The following is a 24,466-nucleotide window of genomic DNA, read 5'->3' as shown; positions in this document are numbered from 1 at the left end:
AATAAGCAAAAAGAATTTCCAAGAATCCGTAACAAATGGGTCAAGGATCAGCTCAGTGATCAAAAGATCAACAACAAAAGAGCAACCTGCTCTGATACCACTTGATGGTTTTTAGACCCCTTAAAAACAATTGATTTAACCTAGGTAATTAGCCAAGCTGTTACTTAGTCCAATTTAACAAGTCTAGGTTATCACAATAACAAAGATCAAAATATGCAAAGCAGCGGAAAATAAATAACACAAGATATGATTATTCAGGAAACCAAACCAGTAAAAACCTGGGGAAGATTTGACTTAGCTATCCTCAAGGTAAATTTGAATCCACTATCTTGAAAGAATCGAAGTTCATACAATAAGACTTACAAGTCCCCACATTCGACTTCTTATTGCTACCAGCCAGTAGAACTTACTGACACGACGACGTGCAAACTCCAAATCCACAGACTCCTTCTTTCTTGGATTCACCACCAGATACAAGCACACCCGCTTGTGTTTTCTTTAACCTTCAATGGTAGCAACTGAGTTGATTATCAAGGTGCAGATAAATCTTCTCTTTGAAAATCCTAAGTTTGTGTAAAGGAAAGCTCCTCTAGATCTCACAAGAGATTTACACAAACCGCAATATGAGCAACATTAAAACGTGGCTAGGGTTTGCCTTTTATACTTAGGACAAATTAGAAACCCTAAAAATGTTTTAAAACAAATAGGACTGAGTTGGAAATTCTGCAGAAAAACATTCTGCCCGAGCTTCGATCGATCGAGCCAGGCCAAAATGCATTAATCTTTTCTGCATTAGGCTCAATTCCAACTTTACATAAATGCACAACTTTGAGCAAGACTAAAACACTTCTAAACACATTGTTTTGATTATGGTTTGCCAACAATACAAATTAGATTTCTAAATATATAAAATCCTAAGTCTTTAGAACCTAACACATAATATCATACAATAGGATTTAAGGGCACTGATCCTAACATTTGCTATTTCTGTCTCCATTCTTTCCCATATATTTGATCATTTTGCAATGAACTCATTTGGTTGATAATATTTAGGCTCTATAAATCTGTTTCTTTTGTTTATTTTTCCATGAGGGTTATGTTAGTAAGAACAAATGACTATATTTGCCAGATGTTTGACAAAAGACTTCCAATAAGTATTTTATTTTTTAGTCCTTATTTGGTCCGTCTTCTTTTGTTTCTATATGGTTAAATCTCCAATGGTGAAGCTTAACTGCTCTAAAATATTGAAAGAGAATTGCAAGTAGTATATGTAGTTAGTGCTTCCTAAGTCCAACACATTTTTTTTTTTTTTTTTTTTTTTTTTTTGTTTTTCTTAATGACAATGTTGTCTTTATCTAACTTCAGATAAATTGGTGCTTCCTTTTATTTTTTATTTTTTATATTTATTTTTTATTGAAGTCATCTACAATTCGAGGAGCCAAGGATAAATGTTATGTTAATGGAAAATTGTACTGATACAACATGTAACTTCAATTTTTTGGCTGAATGACAAATAGTGTTGCCTTTATATAACTTCAAGTGAGTTGATGCTTCTTTCTTTTTTTATTGAAGTCATCTACAATTTCTAGAGTCAAGGATAAATGTAATGTTTATGGATAATTGTATTGATGCAACATGTAATTAATTGTGATTGTCATTGGTAGATTAAACAATTTTAATTTACTTATCCCAAAAAAGACAGCAATTCTAATTGAAAATTTATCTATAATTATATTTTTGAATGGATAAAAAGGATTATTTCATGTCTTTACTTTCAAATAAGTTTAACATTCTACTTAACCTTCTCATATAGCAGCTTAAAACATTATCCGCATATTGTGCAGGTACTCCGCTAGTATGTAATAATGAACAACAAAGTTTACATACGCTTGTTGACCATGCCATTTTTATGGATAATGATTGCTAAATGTATTAAAATTGAACCATCTTTTACGATATGTTCTTTTGGAATTGGAGACATTTTATGTATTTCTAAGACTAATCAACAATTATATTGTTATTAATAATTTTACACAGTGCAATTGTCACTCCCCAAACCCAAAAGGGTCCAAAGTATGAGAAAAGAACCATCAAGAGAGAAACTGTAGGAGATTTTTCTTTTCTTTTCTTATTTTTTCTTTTCCACATGATAAAAATATATAATCATACTGAAATCTCCACATTACTAGTCAAAACTCTATAGCACATTTACAAACAATAACTAAAAATCATGTGCCTCTATATAATACGTGAATATATTACAAAACTCCAAATGGATTGCACAAGGTCAGAATAATATCAAGAATAGACAACCTCAACATCAAATGTAGGCATACCACACCTAAGGCTAACAAATCTCAAGTGTCCAACCTCCAATAAAATTAATTACGGCTTCATTGAACATAGCAGGATTGAGTCATCAGCCATTTACAGCAAAAGTTTCCTAATCTAACAAGGCACTCCAATTACCACCAAATGAAGTAAGCTCCATATCCAAGGTATAGCTAAAAGATTTGAAAAAATGTTAGAGGGTGGGATGAGCTAAAACCTAGTAAGTAACATAATTAATGTGGATGGGGGAAATGCAAGTCTCATGATATGAGCATTTTACAAAACTTGTTATAATTTGGGAATTTCCATTTGGATCATGCGAATCCATTTTTCTTAATAAAATGACAAGAATGATTAAAAGAATGTAGGACTAAACTTTCTCAAAATATTTCAACATGAAATTACATACTATATACTGTGAGCTATCAAAACACCATTCAAAAACCTAAAAATCCAACTCAAGGCCACATAACAAGCTGCCATAAATGCGTTAGGTATGCCACGAAGACATCGATTATGCCACAAAGGCATCAAGTTATGCCACATCATTTTATGCCAAGAAGACATCAGTTATGCCACAAAGGCATCAAGTTATGCCACGAAGACATCAAATTATGCCACGAAGACATCAAATTGCCATAAAATGGGGTGTCAAGATACCAATGTCACAAGGATTGCAGTATCTGCTAGGGTAATCACACCTGTCACGGCACAGGAGTAAAAACCACATAAGGCTCATAGTTAAATGAAATTGAAACTCGTAGTTTGTTTCTAAGTAGTTTCATAAAAACTTTAAATATCCTAGCATTTCACAAAGTTGTCAAATTTTCAAAATCATTTCTTGTCAATAAGATTTTCTATCAATTTCCCAAATATTACAAGTCAAGATTAAACAACTTTAGAATTTGTAAATAATGCAATAAATCTATAAAATTCATTCCCAAGAATTTGATCAAAGACGTTTGTCTTTTCCACGCTAACAATCATGCATTTCCCCATATGCAATGACGAGTCATGCTTCATGTGTTTTCCATAAATAATTCATTAATAGTAATAGTACACCCAGTACGTTTTAGGAAAACCATGAATAATTTTCTAAAATGGGTTTAACTATAAAATACTTGAGTGCAATAATGATTCTTTAAAAAAAAAAAAATCCCATTAAGAAGCCACTTACCTTGAAACCCGCAAAAAGCCTAATTCTCAAAACTCTAAAGGAGATTAGAAAGAACATGAACAATACCAAGCGAACCTAAACAATACCAAGCAAACCTATCACGATGAGCATAAAGCTTGACATTGCATCTAGTTACGAATTAGAAATTGCTAAATAAGAAATTAATTAGGCAAACCTAAGTATTTAACCTCACAAATAATGTATTTCACTTCTAAAGTTTCTCAACAATTTAATTTACAAGGCATAGACTCCAATTTATAAACTTAAGTCATTCAAGGTATTCTCCCTAACATTAAAACTTTAACACTTGGAGAGTATCGAATGAAAAAAAAAATCAATTTTTTATTCCGATACGGCTCGGATATGCTCTGAATACATCCGAAATATGTCTAAGCTCTCACTCTTGATCGCAAGAGCTCCTCCTCCTTATATATATATATATATATATTTTTTTTTTTTTTTTGCTGAGAATGGGTTTGTGATATATTGTTGTAGAATATGGGTCTGTGATATATTATTATAAACATAAATTTTGTTCAAAAATATTTAAATATACCTAAAAATAAATAATAATTAATTAATTGTTGTATCCCCGACGTATTGTATACTAAATTTATCATAAAATATTGTATCCTCATACCTGTACCCATACCATATCGATGCCTATATCTGTATCAGTGCATCAAAGGCCAACATTTGTAAAAACCATAAATCCACTCATCAAATAAGTCCACCAAATCAAAACCCATATGCATAATCACAAGAATATCACCTATGAAGCTCATAAATCACATGAATATCATTTTCTAATCTTAGATTACAAGAACCTCTAGCAAAAGCATATAAATCCACTAAAAGATTAGGAGCATTTACTTCAAATAATAAAGATGAGTGGGCCTTAGCTTTTTCCTATAGAATTTTCTAGTAAACTTTGCCAAAAAAGATGGTAGATGTGGTGGTCAAGAGGGGGGACCGGTGTGATAGGCCAAGAATGTATTGACCCCTTGTGATGAATTAATTAATTAATTAGCCAAGTTTATTAATTAATCAAATTAATATGCAAATGTGTGGTAGCACAAAAAAATCACTAAATAACTAAATACGCAGCGGAAATTAAATTGACACGGTAATTTGTTTACGAATGGGGAAAACCAACATGGTAAAAACCCTACCAGGTGATTTTAAGGTCACTACTTCCAAGAATCAACATTATCACAATAAGCGGTTACAAGTAAAGGAATCCCAATACCTTATACCAACCTACAATTGAACCCTTACCCCAATACCCAATTGGACTTGTTCTGTAGTGACAATCTCTCTTTGTAATGCACGGCCCCCAGTACGTGACTAACCAATTGTGCGGATCCCAATACGCGACTTCAATCACCAACTAGAGAAGGTTATTGGCTGCAAAGTTCTTTAGTTCATCACACGATGAAGATCAAGAAACTCTTTGGTTACAAAACCCTAAGGTGCACAAACACAGCAGCTTCTTGACAAGAAAGATGAGGTAGGGCAAATTCTGTTTCCGGTCACAGTTTACTTGAACAATCTTTTGCTTAACACTTGTACAACTTGTTCCACCTTTGACGGCTCTTAAAATAATTCTTTTATATGTTTAGGGTTGTGAGAAAAGAAAGTCCAAACATATAATCATGGATTGGAGTCAAAATGAAACTGAAACTCTATTTTTCATAGACCTCGACAGATACCCTATCTGTTGAGCCACAGGCTGAAACAGCTCTTCAAGGCTTGATAGATGGCTAGCTATTGAGCTAGCTGTCGAGCTTTAATGACAGAAACTTTTCAGACTTGAATCTTAGACAGACTTGCATGGCTTTAACACTTGAACTTGAAACAAGGTTTCTTGAATCATTAAACACATCCTAGATCTACCCAATTACAAGTAAAGTGCGTTTTGTGAAAAGATTAACCAATTATATAAAATAGTGACATATGTTCCTAACAAGTGACTCACATATGTCCTAACAATCTCCCCCTTTGGCAATTCGTGACAAAACCATAACAAACAAATGAGATATGAGAGACGTCATAAATCACTCAACTCTTATTCATTTGTTGAATACAATAAAATCTATCCTAACACAAACTCTTGAAAAACTTTGCAAGAAGAGAGTCTATGGCAAGAAAGACTTTGACAACTTGTATTTTTGAAATACTTTAAACAAAACTCATTAAGGCATCCTTGTGTGAAACAAAAATAATAGATTGCATACAAGTATAAGAAACATGTGTATAGAGATAGAAAAGAAACAACACATGTAAGGATAGGTGAAAGAAAAACATACATCAATATAAAAGGAATATAAGTACAATGTATGTAAAAAAAAATGGTCACAAGACCCATGTACAAGATATAATGTATCTAAAATGGAGAAGAGAAAAAGATACAAATAATCCTTACTACATCCCTCAGAAAGAACACTTCCCCTATCAAAAATCTCCTATACTAACTCTCCCCCTAACTATGACTACTCTCATAACCAAAACTACTTCCCCTTTTTGTCATGAGTAACAAAGGGTAAGAGTGTCAAGTAGACATCTCGTCATTGCTGGGTGAGCTAGCATCTCCATCATCCTCATCATCGGAAGCAGTAGCATCATCATCATCGGAAGCAGTAGCAACATCATCATTAGCACTGTCAAAGTCATCACTCTCATCCGAAGAGGCCACAGGAGTGGAAGGCATGGTGTAACTGCCCATCTTAGCCTGGCGTCGAGCAATATGTCCAACACAGGTGTTCACTTGACACAACTCATCACTGAGAGTGTTGAGGCGAGCATCCATTCGCTGAAGCTGTGCCATGATGTCCTCGAGTGTCACTCCACTCGTAGAAGAGGAGGGAGTGGAATGAGTCAAAGTGGCTATCGATCCAGACCGTCTCGAATGAAACTGCGCTTCACTACATTTAACAGTACCAGTATCTATAGTACCCATGACTGGAAAAGGATCGTAAGAGGGAAAACAAACCTCAAAATGGTGTAAAAACCTCGTGATAGCTGAAGGGAAGATAAGCTTATCATGGGTTGCCGTATCTCTATAGACATCCATGATAAAAAGAATGAAGTAAGAAGGAAAATCTAAGGTAAGACCCTGAATAAGAGAAAGCAAAAAACTGAGCATGAGGCTTTGTGATAGAGTTATAGTGAGAGAGAGGGTGCAAAACAAACGTCATGACCATGTTCGAAAACCGAGGGCCTTTTGCAAAGCCCAAATAGTAAGTGAACTGGTGCTTACCCCAATCAGATGGATGCTCATAGAAGGCATAAATGAGCTCGTCTTTAGACACTGTCCTAAGACGATCACAACTAGCGTAGTCAGGAAACTTAACCCTGGGGACATAGAGCACATTCACAATAATCTGTGATGTGACAACAATGTGCGTACCTTGAACACTAGTAATAAAATGAGGTACTGAAGAACCGAATCCATGCATGTTGGAGTAAAACTCCTGGATCAGTACAGATGGACAAGTGACTGGGGCATCACACAGTGGCCCCCATCTCCTACTGTAGATGACAGTGGGTAGGTCGGTGTCAGAGAAGTTTGACAAGATGACTTGGCGTTCAGAATGAATGCCTCGTTAAGAAAAGTTCTCAAAGAAGTCCGATTTGGCCTTCTTATCAAGGAACCGAATAGAGAAAGGAGTAGTGTCAGCAGAAGAGGATGCCCTGGAACGAAGAGGGTTTCAAGATAGAGCAGATTTACATTTGGGTGCCATAGAAGCAAACTAATGTAAATGGAGAGAGAGAGAGAGAGAGAGAGAAGACAATCAGAAAAGTCCCAAAACAGTTCACAATATATCAAAATATATTGAAAGGAAAGAACGTATGCATGGGAATGCATGAACATGTAACATGCAATATAAAAAGCATCATGGGCTCAGCCCAATCCAAACCTACCAACACACAATCAGTTGCACACATCTAAATGAATGACAATACTGTTATAATGCTCATGAGATGCAATGCATGAAGTTTTTAAGATCAAATCCTCAAAACCCATCCCAAAAATTTCACAAAAACCTCTTTGATTTTGAAAAACCCCAAAATTTTCAAAAATCCCAAAAACTTAGGTTAACAAACATGAAATGCATGAAAATGAGGGATTTAGACACTTACCAAGTGAAGAGTAACTTGAATAAGGCTGAAAATCTCTTGGGAAAGAAGTTTGGATGAAGAGAAAAGTGTTTGGGAGGTGAACTAGTTGAGATCAATTGAGAGAGATCAAGGAAAGTGAGATCAGAATCGTGAGCGCTCCTTATATAGCCCATCAGTAAATCTCAATAGATCAAGAGGTGTCGAGGATCTATCGAGCTTTAAAGGGTTCGATAGAAGCATCTGTCGAGCATGTGTCCAAGGCAAAAAGAAGCTCGATGGATCGAGGATTTGTTGAGGAGCTGTCGAGGGGACATAAACTTTCTTGATCGATCCACCTAGCTATCCAGAGGTGTTGAGATTATGATAAAAATCAATTTAAGAGCATAAACCAGGTGTCAAGAGGTGTCAAGGATCTATCAAGGTTGCTTTAAAATAGTTTTTCAAAAAGGGAAAAACATAGATATGAATGCAATCAAGCATACAACTCAACCAAGGATCCAAACAACATTTTAAACTCTCAAAATCATCTCTCAACAAAAATGTTAAGCATATAGATCCCAAAAACACACACACACTATCGATGATGAATTATGTGTTCTCTATGTTGGTAACATGAGCATGCCAAATTTCGTCTCAAGTGGATGTTATTTACTATTCGGTATAGAAATTCATGTTAATTTAAAAATTGGTTTCGACTCGAACACAAGAACTTCTAATTTAAACATTTTGCATGGATGATATTGTAATTCTAACGAGCTAATAACTCTTTTTTATTGGATTGAAATTTTGTGAATTTTGATGATGAATTATGTGTTCTCTATGTTGGTAACATGCATGCCAAATTTACCATTCGATTCAGAAACTCGTGTTAATTTAAAAATTGGTTTTGACTCAAGGACAAAAACTTCTAATTTATACATTTTGTGGATGATATTGTAATTCTAACGAGCTAATAACTCTTTTTCATTGGATTAAAATTTTGTGAATTTCGATGATGAATTATGTGTTCTCTATGTTGGTAACACGAGCATGCCATATTTCGTGCTGATTGGATGTTATTTATTATTTGATTCAAAAACTCGTGTTAATTTAAAAATTGGTTTTGACTCAAACACAAAAACTTCTAATTTAAACATTTTACCGATGATATTGTAATTCTAACCGGTGGCTTTGTTAAAATTTGCATACATTAAAACAATATTGAGTGATGTAAAATTTAACATGAACTCAACTCATATATGTTTATATGAATGGAGTCATTTTTGGAACATTGACACGTTTTCTTTGTTTCATTTTGGTTGTTTTAGATGATTGATATTAAGGAAACCCTAGCATTGTTCATGGACTTACAGACTCAAAGTGATAAGCCTTTAAGAAAATTGGCTTTCTCTCATGTTATTCATAGCATGAAGCGAATAAATCAGAAGCACAAGAATGATACTAAGAATCGTAAGCTCCAAAATATCGTGTTTGCAATGCTACAGGTCTGTAGTATTAATCATTTTTCCTTTTTTGTTTGCTGAAAAGTTAAAACCGTGAATTTGAGGTCAATTGGGTTAATAATTTGAGTTTTTGTGTATAATTTGATTGCAAGATGATGAAGCAAAAGCCAAGAGAACTCTCACCATGCTATGTGAGCTTCACCGGAGGAAGTTGTGGTTCGATGATAGAACCGCAAATGCCATTGCTACTGCGTGTTTTCATTCGTCGCCAAGGTAGTTACTAGTCATATAGCATTAGTAAAATTTTCCAGTCTTGGATTTCGGATGTCACAATTTTGTGTTTCTTAAATTAATCAGGATCATGATTGCTGCTCTGTCGTTTCTTCTTGATTACGAGAAAATTGAAGACAATGACGATAGTGATGCTTCAAGTGGTGAAGATGACCCGAATCCTCAAGCTCCTCATGTTGTCATCAATAAACAGGCTATTTATAACGTTGGTTGCACTTTTTATATAGAAATTTCACTTCAATTATACAGATTACTGCAATTTTTTATATGAAGAAAAGTAGAGTACTGTTTTTTTGGTGATGCATTTAGAGTGCCGATGGCAAGTATTTTTAGAAGTTATTTGTAAAACTTTAAAATTGCAGCTGGTTGATTGTATTGTAATGTAATGTAATTTTCTAATGTTTTCAGACACACCATAAAGGAACAGTTTCAAGCAAGAAGAAAAAGCAAGCAAAATTGCAGCGTGCAATGCGTAGCATGAAAAGGCAACAACGTCTGTCATCAGAAAATGTCACATCGAATAATTATTCCCCACTTAACCATCTTAAAGATGCACAGGTACTTTAGTTTTCTCGTTGCTATCTTCGGTCAAGTGAATTCTACTCTAATATTCTTTCTTTGGATAGAAGGTGATTTTAGATTTCCATTCTGCCTGTAGGGATTTGTTGAGAAGTTATTCTCTCGGCTTCAAACTTGCAATGAATGTTTTGAGGTGAGAGATTAATGTTTCATTTTTCTGTTAAATAATAACAGATTTTCTGCTTTAAAGTCATTGAAAATGGGATTACTTAAGTCAATGAGCCGTATTTTTTTTTATTATTGCCTGCTTAGGTTTGTTAATTGTTCTTGGCATAAGAAGCTAAGATGAAAGAAAGATTGGATCACGTTTAGATTTGTAGAATTATGGGGAAATTAAGACAAAATTGTACATAATAAAAGAAGATTATTTGTTTAGAGATAGTCTTGAGGACTGAACCAGGTAAATTGGTGGGTGTTGGAAAGGAAGAGTTAACAGAGGAGATACTGAAACAATCTATTTGGTTGATATCAGGAACACACGCAATTGTTACCTATTGTTATCTTCATTTCAAAATGATTTCTATGAATTAGAAGGATAGATTTAATTCCCTTTTTTCCCCAGAATTTAGGATATGTTATTTTCTTTTTTCTGCTTTTCTTTTAATTTGTATAAAAGTTTTGAACCATGTTCTAGAGTAAAGTTCGTATTGCGCAACTTTTGCAGCCTATTGTTCTAATACATAAGTTTCTTTGTTAATTCTAATTAATTCATGAATTAAACTGAGCCAAGTGATTCACCAATTAAGATTAACTAAATACTGAATGCTCTGCAGTAAACTTTTTTTTTTAATAAAGAAAAAAGAAATGAGATCTAAATTTTTTTGTTAGTTCTTACTGTTTACAAAATGTTGCTGAATCTGAATGATTCTTTCTTTTGATTATTACCCTGAGTAAACTTCAGGTTAGGATGATGATGCTGAAAGTAATAGCTCGAACAGTTGGGCTTCACCGCTTGATTCTGTTGAATTTTTATCATTTCATTGAGAAATATATTCAGGTATTTTCTGACTCATGCATTTAAGTTGTAATTACCTTGATGCCTGAGGTGGTAACTATATTGATAAATGCAGCCCCATCAACGTGATGTCACAAGTTTACTTGCAGCAGCAGTTCAGGCCTGTCATGATATGGTATTAAGCTTTTTCTCTTTTGCTTGATTGGATACTATACTGTAATTTATAGCTAAATTTGATTATTTTCATCTGTCCCTCCCCCAAGTTTCTTCTTTTGAAATTTGAACTTTCAAGAATTCACCTATAAATAATTCAATTGACTGTGTTGTAAACAGGTGCCACCTGATGCAGTTGAACCACTATTCAGAAAAATAGTAAATCAGTTTGTACATGATCGTTCACGCCCAGAGGTGCTACTTCACAACTGCATTATAATAAGTTTTCCTTTTCAGTTACTTACGGATTTGTCTCTAAGTCAACTTGTTTTTTCCAGGCCATTGCTGTTGGACTGAATGTAATAAGGGAGATTTGTTTACGCATGCCATTGGTAACTACCTATACATTTCATTTTCTTTTATCTCTCTATCTGAGATTATCATGGTGGTTTCAAAGTTGTCTAATAACTTTTTGTAAATGGTAATTGGACCTATTCATTGTGTTCTATCTCTTTTTTTTGCCTTTCATATATAGCCTTTTGTAACTCTATTTTCTTAGTGCTGTTAATGTGTTAGGTTTAATATTTTTGTTCCTGGCAACTAGTTGATGACAGAAGATTTGCTGCAAGATCTTGCACTATACAAGAAATCACATGAGAAAGTAGTTTCAATAGCAGCTCGTTCACTAATTACTTTATTTAGAGAGGTATTAGAAACTACTGTAGCTGTGATATCTCTCTCTCTCTCTCTCTCTCTCTCTGCTTGCTTGTGCATATGTGTGCCTATGCATGCCCAAGATCAATTTAGGAATAATTGCTAATTCGTTTATGTGTAGGTTTGCCCCGCACTGCTAATCAAGAAGGATCGTGGGCGCCCTACAGACCCGAAGGCAAGGCCAAAAGCAGCAATGTTCCTGGTGTTGAATTATTACAAGAAGATGACAATAACGAGGACAATATTAGTGACGCTGAAAGGTCCTCATCCAATGATTCTGATGATGATCATGATAATGAGGTTGATGTTGCCAGCGATGATGAAGAAAATCAGCTATATGGTGATATTACTGGAAGTGAAGATGATGAATTAGAAGATGACGAAGTAGCTCAAAATGAAGATGGAGATAACATTATTGATAGTGATGACAGTGATGTTAGTAACGATGATGATGATGGGAAAGAAGAGGAGGAAGAAGAGGAGATGGAGGCAGCAGATGAAGATGTGAATGAAGCAACAAACTGTTCCAGCAAAACTAGTGATGCCAATGCTAGGGATAGTGAAACTGGAGGAAGAGAATCTAAAGCAAAAAAGAGGAAGTTGCTGATTTTGATGGACAATTGCTTGCTGCTGATTCAAGCCTTCGGGCTCTAAAGAGATTGGCAGGAGTGACGATAGGGCAAACCTCACCAGACTCAACTGATGGAATTCTTTCTAATGAGGACTTCCAAAGAATCAAGGAATTGAAGGTATTGTATTGCTATCAGACTTGAAGGAAAAAATGGGGTTAATTTTTAACTTTGTGCCATGGAAAACGATGATGCAAAGTTTCTTTAATATTTGTGATACTAGATTTCATAACATTGCATGTTGATTATTGGGTGCTTTTGTGGTTATTTTATTAGGCAAAGAAGGATGCAAATGATGCTTTGGTTAAACATGGGTTAAGAAAGGGTATCCCAAGTTCTGATCAACTGAGTACTAAAGGAGTCGATCCTGCCAAACTTGAAGTAAGTTTTCTATTTCTTTACTGGATCGTGTATCTTAGTTCCTTTTTTTTTTTTTTTTTTTTAAATTTATTTTTTATGAAGAGAATGAATCCTGTCATCAAAGGAGTTGGAGGAAAAAAAGAGAGTCGGGGGAGAGAGGGGGGGGGGGGGGACCTCCTGCAGTTGCTGCTAAGGTGAAAGGTTACCTCCCTACATGGAAAGAGGGGGTGGGGAGCAAGAAGCCATCAGAAATAGGAACATTGAGTGTGGGTTCCAAACCAACTAGGTGCATGTGTAAACTTACTGATTGAAAAAAGTACATTGGGCAATTGAGTGTTGGAACGGTTTTTAAGTTGGAAATGCATTCTATGTTACAAAGCAGCAGAAGTTTTTCATATTGTAAATCTATTGCAACATATTCATTCTGTCTCATGATGTTTAATTTTTTTCTCCTAACACATAAGATTCTTCCTTTAAAACTTATACTGATCCACTTTTTCATGTATTTTGTAGGTTCATGTAAAAAAGAAGATGAGCAAGGAGGAAAGATTAGTGTTAGTTAGGGCAGGGAGGGAGGAAAGAGGGAAGTACCAGGCTCGAACGTCTGTAAAGCAGAAAAAGGTAATTCCATTTCTGACACTTCATGTTCTTCATGTACTTGCCTTTTAGAATCCTGATGTTAGATTGGTGTGCAATTCATTAGTTCTCTTCTAAGTTTGGCTTTGAATTTGAGAATTATGTGTATAACATCCTTACCTCAGAATCCAAACAACCTGTATCAAGGGGTTAGTGGGAAAGATCTGGAAAATGAGGGAGGGAAAGATAGCTCCTGTCCCTTTTTTGGATGCTCTAGATGGAAAGAAAAAAGTGAGAATCAGAGAAGGAAAGATCCCCTCCCTTACAAGTCCACTTTTACAATCTATCCACAAACTAATAGCAGAAAAGGAGGGTATAATGGCAAAATACTTGGTTTAATTCTCCTTTCCTCAATCTCTTGAAAACCTATGCTTTCCTTTCTTCTTCCTTAAGGTGTTATTTGACCAGCGCCTTAGCTTCAGATTCTCCCCTCTCTTTCTCTCTCTCTCTCCCCAATGCTATCTTTGTTTATTTCTTTCTGTTCAATAATGTTACAACTTTAACCTATAAGATAATTAAGAATAGCACAGCGTTGAACATCTTATCCTTTTTCTTTTTATGACCTATCGTGTTCAATCTATGATAAGTATTAGGCTGTGATGCCATCATATAGTTACTTTATTTCAATTTTGCCTATACCATTTTGTCATTGGACAGACTTGTTAGTGTGGCTTGAATTTTGCCACAAGCCCATAAGGCCCAACCAAGCCCAATCCGGCCATAAAAGTGACCTAATACAAGTTGAAAAAGGAATCCCACTCAGCCGACTTTCATAAAGTAACATATATATGTGTGCTTTATTATATGCGACTATATTGCAGAGAATTGATTAGAGAGAAATTCTAATTAACCTAGTGAGCAGCCGCATGAGAGAAAATAGAGAAAAGAGATGTAGCCAGCTTCTATTCTTATTTTTTCTATGAGAGAGTGCTAGGGTGTAATTGGGATTTGGGTTTCTTGAGAGTGTTCTTGTGCACTATTGTATTTTTCCCTGATAATAGTGAAATCCCTGCAACTCCGTGGACGTAGGCAAATTGCCGAACCACGTAAATATTGTCTTGTGCGTGTGATTATTTTTCTTTGGCGTGTGTTTTCTCTATTTATTTTGTTTCTCACAAGTTGGGAATTTTGGTTAAATTCCCTACAACTGGTATCAGAGCCTAGGGTTAGGTTTGAGTGGGAGCAATGGTAGAGGAAGAAGGAAAGGCGTCTAGAATAGAAAAGTTTGACGGCACAGACTTCGCATATTGGAGGATGCAGATTGAAGATTATCTCTATGGGAGGAAATTGCATCTGCCTCTTTTGGGGACAAAACCTGAGGCTATGAAGGCTGAGGAATGGGCTTTCCTTGACAGACAGGTACTAGGAGTTATCAGGTTAACTCTGTCTAGGTCTGTTGCACACAATGTTGTAAAGGAGAAGACCACAGCAGATCTGATGAAGGCTTTGTCTGGTATGTATGAAAAGCCGTCAGCAAACAATAAGGTGCACTTGATGAAGAAACTGTTCAATCTGAAGATGGCAGAGAATGCATCAGTAGCACAACATCTGAATGAATTTAATACTATCACAAATCAATTGTCGTCTGTAGAAATTGATTTTGATGATGAGATTCGTGCTCTGATCGTCTTGGCTTCTTTGCCAAACAGTTGGGAGGTAATGAGGATGGCAGTAAGCAATTCTACAGGAAAGGAAAAACTCAAGTACAATGATATACGAGATTTAATTCTGGCTGAGGAGATTCACAGAAGAGATGCAGGTGAATCCTCAGGATCTGGTTCTGCCCTAAATCTTGAGACAAGAGGCAGAGGTAATAACAGAAATTCAAATCGGGGCAGATCAAAATCCAGAAATTCTAATCGGAACAGAAGTAAATCTAGATCAGGCCAACAAGTACAATGCTGGAATTGTGGGAAAACAGGTCACTTTAGGAATCAATGCAAAAGTCCTAAGAAGAAGAATGAAGATGATTCTGCTAATGCTGTAACAGAAGAGGTACAGGATGCATTACTTCTTGCAGTAGACAGTCCACTTGATGATTGGGTTTTGGATTCAGGAGCTTCGTTTCATACCACTCCACACCGAGAAATCATACAGAATTATGTTGCAGGTGATTTTGGTAAGGTGTATTTGGCTGATGGTTCAGCCTTGGATGTTGTGGGTATGGGAGATGTTCGGATATTGTTGCCCAATGGGTCTGTTTGGTTACTGGAGAAGGTTCGACATATTCCTGACCTAAGGAGGAATCTGATTTCTGTTGGACAACTTGATGATGAAGGGCATGCAATACTATTTGTTGGTGGTACTTGGAAGGTTACAAAGGGAGCTAGGGTATTGGCTCGTGGAAAGAAAACTGGTACTCTGTACATGACCTCAAGTCCAAGAGACACAATTGCAGTTGCTGATGCAAGTACTGATACAAGCCTATGGCACCGCAGACTTGGTCACATGAGTGAGAAAGGGATGAAGATGCTGCTGTCAAAAGGAAAACTACCAGAATTGAAGTCCATTGATTTTGACATGTGTGAAAGTTGCATCTTAGGAAAGCAGAAAAAGGTGAGCTTCTTGAAAACTGGCAGGACACCGAAGGCTGAAAAATTGGAGTTAGTACACACTGATTTGTGGGGGCCTTCTCCGGTTGCATCCCTTGGAGGTTCAAGGTACTATATCACTTTTATTGATGACTCAAGCAGAAAGGTATGAGTTTATTTTCTGAAAAATAAATCTGATGTATTTGAAACCTTTAAGAAGTGGAAGGCCATGGTTGAGACAGAAACAGGTTTGAAAGTAAAATGTTTGAGGTCAGATAATGGAGGAGAGTACATAGATGGAGGGTTCAGTGAGTATTGTGCTGCACAGGGAATTAGGATGGAGAAGACCATTCCTGGGACACCACAGCAGAATGGTGTGGCTGAGCGCATGAACAGAACTCTCAATGAGCGTGCTAGGAGTATGAGGTTGCATGCTGGACTACCAAAAACTTTTTGGGCTGATGCTGTTAGCACTGCAGCTTACCTGATAAACCGAGGACCTTCAGTTCCCATGGAGTTCAGACTTCCTGAGGAGGTTTGGAGCGGTAAAGAGGTAAAGTTTTCACACTTAAAAGTTTTTGGTTGTGTTTCCTATGTTCATATTGATTCTGATGCTCGTAGTAAACTTGATGCAAAGTCTAAAATATGTTTTTTCATTGGCTATGGTGATGAGAAATTTGGCTATAGGTTTTGGGATGAACAAAACAGGAAAATCATCAGAAGTAGAAATGTGATATTTAATGAACAGGTTATGTACAAGGACAGGTCAACTGTAGTGCCAGATGTTACAGGGATAGATCAAAAGAAATCTGAGTTTGTCAACTTAGATGAATTGACTGAAGGTACTGTCCAGAAAAGGGGTGAAGAAGATAAGGAGAATGTAAATTCACAGGTAGATCTGAGTACACCTGTAGCTGAAGTTCGCAGATCTTCCAGGAACATTAGACCTCCACAGCGTTATTCACCCACTTTAAATTATCTCCTGTTGACTGATGGTGGTGAGCCAGAGTGTTATGAAGAAGCCTTGCAAGATGAGAATTCAAGCAAGTGGGAGTTAGCCATGAAGGATGAGATGGATTCCTTGTTGGGGAATCAGACATGGGAACTGACTGAATTGCCAGTAGGAAAGAAGGCTTTGCACAACAAGTGGGTATACAGAATAAAGATTGAGCATGATGGTAGCAAACGTTACAAGGCCAGATTAGTTGTTAAAGGGTTCCAGCAGAAGGAAGGCATTGACTACACAGAGATATTTTCTCCAGTTGTGAAGATGTCAACAATCAGACTAGTACTGGGAATGGTGGCTGCAGAAAACTTACATCTTGAGCAGTTAGATGTGAAGACAGCATTCCTTCATGGTGACTTGGAGGAAGACCTTTACATGATTCAGCCAGAAGGGTTCATTGCTCAAGGACAAGAGAATTTAGTCTGCAAACTGAAAAAGAGCTTGTATGGCCTAAAACAAGCTCCAAGACAGTGGTACAAGAAATTTGACAGTTTTATGCATAGAATTGGGTTCAAGAGATGTGAAGCTGATCACTGTTGCTATGTTAAGTTTTTTGACAATTCTTACATCATATTACTGTTGTATGTGGATGATATGCTTATTGCAGGGTCTAGCATTGAGGAGATTAATAATCTGAAGAAGCAATTGTCCAAACAGTTTGCAATGAAGGATTTGGGAGCTGCAAAGCAAATCCTTGGTATGAGAATCATTAGAGACAAGGCTAATGGTACATTGAAGCTTTCACAGTCAGAGTATGTGAAGAAAGTTCTTAGCAGGTTCAACATGAATGAAGCTAAACCAGTGAGCACACCCTTGGGTAGTCATTTCAAACTAAGCAAAGAACAATCACCGAAGACAGAAGAAGAAAGGGACCACATGAGCAAGGTGCCCTATGCCTTAGCTATTGGCAGCTTGATGTATGCTATGGTGTGTACAAGGTCAGACATTGCACATGCAGTAGGAGTTGTGAGCAGATTCATGAGTAGGCCTGGAAAGCAGCATTGGGAGGCAGTCAAGTGGATTCTGAGATATCTGAAGGGTTCATCAGATACATGTCTTTGCTTCACAGGTGCAAGTTTGAAACTGCATGGTTATGTAGATGTTGATTTTGCTGGTGATATTGACAGTAGAAAGAGTACTACAGGGTTTGTTTTTACTCTGGGTGGTATAGCAATATCATGGGCTTCAAATCTACAGAAGATTGTTACTTTGTCTAGTACAGAAGCTGAGTATGTTGCAGCAACTGAAGCTGGAAAGGAGATGATTTGGCTACATGGTTTCTTAGATGAATTGGATAAGAAGCAGGAGATGGGCATTCTACACAGTGACAGTTAGAGTGCAATCTTTCTTGCCAAGAATTCGACTTTTCATTCAAAGTCGAAACACATATAGACAAAATACCACTTTATCCGTTACCTTGTTGAAGATAAGCTGGTAATGCTTGAGAAGATTTGTGGATCTAAGAACCCGGCAGACATGTTGACTAAGGGTGTCACTATTGAGAAGTTGAAGCTGTGCGCAGTTTCAATTGGTCTTCTAGCTTAAGGACAGGAGGATGAGTTGCAGGGATGAGGGATTGTGTTATGGAGGATTGTGGCTAATGTTTGCAGCTTGTGAGCCCTTAAGGGCTAAGGTGGAGCTGATGGAGGAGTTTGCTCATGAAGCTTGATCAATTCAAGCCAAGGTGGAGATTTGTTAGTGTGGCTTGAATTTTGCCACAAGCCCATAAGGCCCAACCAAACCCAATCCGGCCATAAAAGTGACCTAATACAAGTTGAAAAAGGAATCCCACTCAGCCGACTTTCATAAAGTAACATATATATATATATATATATATATGTGCTTTATTATATGCGGCTATATTGCAGAGAATTGATTAGAGAGAAATTCTAATTAACCTAGTGAGCAGCTGCATGAGAGAAAATAGAGAAAAGAGATGCAGCCAGCTTCTATTCTTATTTTTTCTGTGAGAGAGTGTTAGGGTGTAATTGGGATTTGGGTTTCTTGAGAGTGTTCTTGTACACTATTGTATTTTTCCCTGATAATAGTGAAATCCCTGCAACTCCGTGGACGTAGGCAAATTGCAGAACCACGTAAATATTGTCTTGTGCGTGTAATTATTTTTCTTTGGCGTGTGTTTTCTCTATTTATTTTGTTCCTCATAGGTTGGGAATTTTGGTTAAATTCCCTACAAGACTGGTGGTCTGAGCAATAGGCAGAATGAGCGCAAGAAGAATCTGCCAATGGCAGCAAAGAAAGCCAAGGTAGCAAGGTCTCAACTAGAGAAGAAAAAAAAAACAACAGCGTGCAGGCAAACAGTTTCGTGGGAGGAAAGTGTGGAAATGACTGGAAACATTTATCGTTTTCCTATACAATGTTATCTGTTATATTTTTTGAATGGCAATTATATTATTTTGCCAGTTTTTTTCCCCCTGAGGAATTAGAAATATTACAGCAAGTTGGTACAATACTTCAAAAATCTTGCTGGGACAGCTAGCAGCACAAATAACAAATTTTGGCAGAAATTTATTGAAAATGATCCTAGTTTTTTAATTTAGATCAATACGTGGCTTCTTATATGTCTCAAAAATATCTGTTTACTCAGGCATATTTGAAGTTCGAAATGTAATTGAGTTTTGTGTAGGGCTTAAATTTAGCATTTTAGCAACTACAGTATATCCATTCATAACCCAGTATTTGATTTCAAATGCAATGAGGCATTCGCATTACCAAGTATTTCATTTCAACTGCATTCTGCTGCAATAATTACTACCAGTTACTTTAAGTAACACTCTTATGAACTATGGCTTACCAATTACTCGCTGCTGGTGTTTCTGGACTTGCCAAATCATATAACATGCATTTAAAACTAGAGTTGAAGAAATACCATCGGGACAATATTACTAGTAATCTCTCAACCTACGATACCTGCCATGTGTAGGAGTTGGCCTAATCCAAATTTATCATGTCAATAAAAATTCCAACTCAACATCATGTTAGAATCACTTTTGTTCTAATTTCACTTTTCCTTTCTTAGTTGGGCATGGCTGAGTCTAACTGCCAGTGGATTGGACTTGTTTTGGGTATGTCTCGATCAGATTCAGATGGGTTTGATGTTAAATTTGATTTCACTATTGATAGTAACGGTTATCTAAGAGCATTTCTAGCCCTCTCTATATTTTTGTATTGTTTAATAAGTAAATAGTAGCTTTTACCTTTTGTATAGCTACATTTTCAAATACACTTTCTAATAAATTTTCTATCATTTTTTTATTCCATTTTTTTTGAGAAAGAAATAATGAAGAAATAATATTTAAAAGATCACACATTTTCACTCAAAAAACAATGACCACAAATTTATTTCTATAGAGAGAGAGAGAGAGAGAGAGAGAGAGAGAGAGAGTTCCAAAATCTGAAGAGAGTCGCTCGGGGGACCTAGGCCAGCGGAAATCGGTGTTCGTCGTGCAAAGCCAAGTCATTCACTCCACCCCACTTCCGTCTCCTCCCTATAGCTGAAAGGACATGTTGCCCAAATAGGTTAGATCGGCTTGTGTCTTATTTATTTATTTGATTAGTTTTAAGTTTATGTTTTTTGCTTTTATTTGTGTTTGGATTGTGTCTTCTCTTGAGTTTAGAGACATTTGAGAGAGAGAGAGGAATTGGTTTAGCTGTTAGCCATTGTGAATGTTGAGAAAAAATTGAATATTTTAATCGGTTAGTTGAATTTTTTATTCCAATTAATCATTTTGCTAATGAACAGTAGGTCATTAGACCAAGAGAGTTATTGCTCATTAGCAAACAATTTTTTTCTAAGGAACAGTAACTTAAAGAGTCTATTAGAGTAACATTTTGGGGGTTTACTCTCCAAGTTAAAGAGGATTTTGGGTTTAGAGAGTTTGTTAGAGATGCTCTAACATAGGCTAAGTATGCCTTAAAAATTTCCTTTCTCACAAAAATCTCTTGTACGTAGTAAGATTGCTGAAACTCCTATCAAGACTAATACACGACTCACTCCTCCTTGATAGTGAGCTACTCCATAATGCCACACTGTATCAAGAGTAGTTAGATGTCTTACTATTAGTTGGGATCAAGATCGGGTGTGGTACCACACCTGGTGCAATTACCGCCTCCCTACTCTCAAAAACTTTTTACCACTTTCACTTTTTTACTGCTCCTTTTTTTTAATTCAATTTGAAAGTTTCTTTTTTCAATTCTCTATCCTAACCATTGGAGAGATATTGGAGACCTAATATCTCTAATGTTGCTCATCACGTCAATCAATTGTTGGCCCCTTATTTCACACTTTGTAAGAGAGTCTCATGGAACAAATGAAAACAATAATGTTAAATATATCTATCCTTTGTTTATTTTCACATGACTGACTTTTCAGCCACCCATCCTAATTACATAGGGTAGGCAATATCTCTTGCCCTTGTTCATTATCCGCATAAGCAGCTTGTTAGCAATCCACCCTATTTATTAAGGGTAGAAAGGTAGCCACCCAAGTTAATGCCTTGTCCCCTACAGTCTCTGCCATTTCCAATATATTCTCAAATCTCATTGTAAGAGACAGATAACAATGGAGAAGCAATGAGAGAGAGAGAACAAAGGGAGATATATGTATTCAGTATTAGAAATCATATGACGTGGTGGATGACCATTAGAAAATAAGTAATTCAGGTATAATTTTACTCTCATATTTCCTTTATTGTACCCCAAAAAAAAAAAAAGCTTTGTTGATGAACAGTAAATAAATTTTATTGAGGTGATGTTCATACTTCATAGATTAAAAAGGAAAATTGGACAACTTGTTGAGGCTAATGCAAGGGTGTTTTTGGTTGAGTTTAGCCAAATTTTTGCTAAAATGAGGTTTTGTTAAGGCTGATGCTAGTGCCCAACGTCTACTTCAATCTCTCCACCAGAGCTCTCCAACCAGTTCAGGAGAGCTACACAAGCTTGCTTTGCTACTCCGTACAAGAGGGTCAGTATTCTCGTCTTCTCTTTGAGGCCCGGTGTGGTTTTCTCAAAGGAAGACTCAATGGGTATCTTCTTAACTAGCTTTAGTCCTGGTTCTCTACTCTGGGCTTTGGCTTGGCTCATTTTGTCCCTGGTTGATGATCTGAGACCTTATTGAGAAAAGCATTCTATGATTTTCTTTTCCCTCTCACCATCCAAACATGCCCAGAAAAAAAAAATAGTTAAATTGTAATAATATTTAAATAAATTGGAGAAAGAGTAAAAGAGCCTGATGTATGTACTTATGAATATGAAGTAGCTAAAAATGGAAAAAGGTTTGAGTGTTTTTTTTTTTTTTAATTAATTAATTTATTTAAACTAATGAGCATATTGAATAAGAATATTGAGATTGATGTGACTACTTTAAGTTACATATATTAGTTCCCCTGTCATCTCAGAGTTAACTCATTCTAATGCAATTATTAAAAAAAAAACAAAAAATGAAAAGAAAAGAAAAGGTCACATTCTACTTCTAATTCCATATAATGGATCCAGCAGTTTCTTTGGACAATGCAGCAAGGAAAGAATGTTTCAACATCAAAATGACTGTCATACCGACCATTAAAATATGCAAGAGTCTATAAACACAACTTTTATGCCACAACTCAGATGTGGTCAATTGAGTGAAGCATGTTTGATTATTAAAATCAATTGTTCTCTTTTTTTATAATTGTTTTATTAGATTGACATTTTATTTCTAATTCTTTCATAAGTCTATTCTTGAATTTTCTTATTGTTAGAATAGAGTTTTATAATATATCTAGTAAAACGTGATAATCTTGTTAAACATTACTTTTGTCATAGTATTGCCTCTAGGGTATGCGACGTTCTTAAGTTTTTCTAGCAAAGTTATTATTTTATAAACTAAAATATTGGAACAATTGATGAATATAATCAACCAAAAAGAGTTTTATTAACAAAGCTTATTTCTAAATCTTCCAATAGGGTAGTTTTTGTGTTTACTTACTCGATTGTGTTTTAAATTGGATTGGTAGTGGATACTTAACAATATTGGTGGACAAACCCTAATGCCCTAGTGATTTTAATTATTGAATTTACCAAACTTTATTTTTCCTAAGTTTCAATAATATTTTTCTACATATTATTGGGGCTTTAATTTTGACGTGTTCTTGTTTTCCTTTTCTTGGTGGAATGACAACCTTAGCTACACTATAATTTTTGTTACAAAATTGGATGACATCAAGAGCATTAGATTTTGACAATTAAAACATTTAAGTTGCTTGCCACTTCTCCCTTATTCAAATTACTTGACTTCATTTAAATGTTTGATGTATACCTGAAAATCTGAGATAGTGATATTATTGATATATGTTGAATTGTATGGTAATATATGTTGAATTTTAATATAGTAGGTGTATTATGGGCTGAGATAGTGATATATGTTCAATTTTTGTTATATACTAGGTGTATTATAGTTCTTGAAAACAAAGATTTCGGTTGGCCCAAACCAACCTAGCAAGTGTTGATTAGGAAAACCAGCCCAAAATAAAGAAAAACTAACTAAATAGTTTAAACTTGGCCCAAAACAAAGGGAAAAATTAGTTTTGGGCTGAGCAGAAAAATCCAAAATTTGAAAAATATATTGGCTTCAAATTGTTCAAACCGCATCTTATACACCGCACTACACATGTCACTGCAAAAATGAGGTGTTGTGCAGTTATGGTTTTGGTTAAACTATACATCACACTGCATCGCGCATGTAACTACAAAAATGAGGTATGGTGTTGTTATGGTTTTAGCTAAACCGCACGCAAAGTACGGTACTAAATCTATAAAATGACCAAAAAAAGCCCCCAAAATATCTAAAATTAGCAAAAATACCCAAAAACCTCTAAACAACCAAAATACCTTGGAAACTTCTAAAATGACCAAAATACCCCTAAACCTCTAAAATGACAAAAAAAAAAAAACTCTAAACCTCTAAAATAACCAAAAATATCTTAAAACTTCTAAAATGACCAAAAATGCCCTTGAAACCTCTAAAATGGCCCAAATACCCTAGAAATATTTTTTTTAAAAAAAAAAAAGGCCAAAATACTCTCAAAACCTTTAAAATCAAAATAACCTTTAAGATGCCCAAAAAAATGCCAAAACCTCTACAATGACTAAAAATAACCCGAAACCTATAAATGACCAAAAATACCCTGAAACCTCTAAATTAATAAAATACCCCCAAATTTTTTAAATGACCAAAATACCCCAAAATATCTAAAATGACCAAAATAGCTTTAAAACCTCTAGAAAATGACCAATAAGTTATATTTTTGTAATTTTAAATATTTTGGGAAATGTTTTGGTCGTATAGAAGTTTCGAGGTATTTTTGGTCATTTTAGAGGTTTTTTTTTTTTTTTTTTTTTGGGTCAATTTGAGGTTTCGTGATTTTTTTTTTAATTGTTTTGAGGTTTTAGGGCCATTTTGGTTGTTTTAGAGGTTCGGGTTATTTTGGTAATTTAGAGGTTTCATAGGTATTTTTGGTTGTTTTAAGGTTTTGGGAATACTTTG

The 24,466-nt window shown here is 35.6% G+C and overlaps 1 pseudogene; it reads left to right on the top strand.

Moving 5' to 3' along the window:
- Window positions 1-8,624: 8,624 nt before the first annotated feature.
- On the top strand, window positions 8,625-19,363 carry LOC115986057 (annotated as a pseudogene).
- Window positions 19,364-24,466: the final 5,103 nt, after the last annotated feature.

The sequence above is a fragment of the Quercus lobata genome, chromosome 4, assembly GCF_001633185.2.
Source record: "Quercus lobata isolate SW786 chromosome 4, ValleyOak3.0 Primary Assembly, whole genome shotgun sequence".
NCBI classification, from domain to species: Eukaryota; Viridiplantae; Streptophyta; class Magnoliopsida; order Fagales; family Fagaceae; genus Quercus; species Quercus lobata.
The sequence above is the reverse complement of the archived record's forward strand: the minus strand, read 5'-3'. Positions and strand labels throughout refer to the sequence as shown.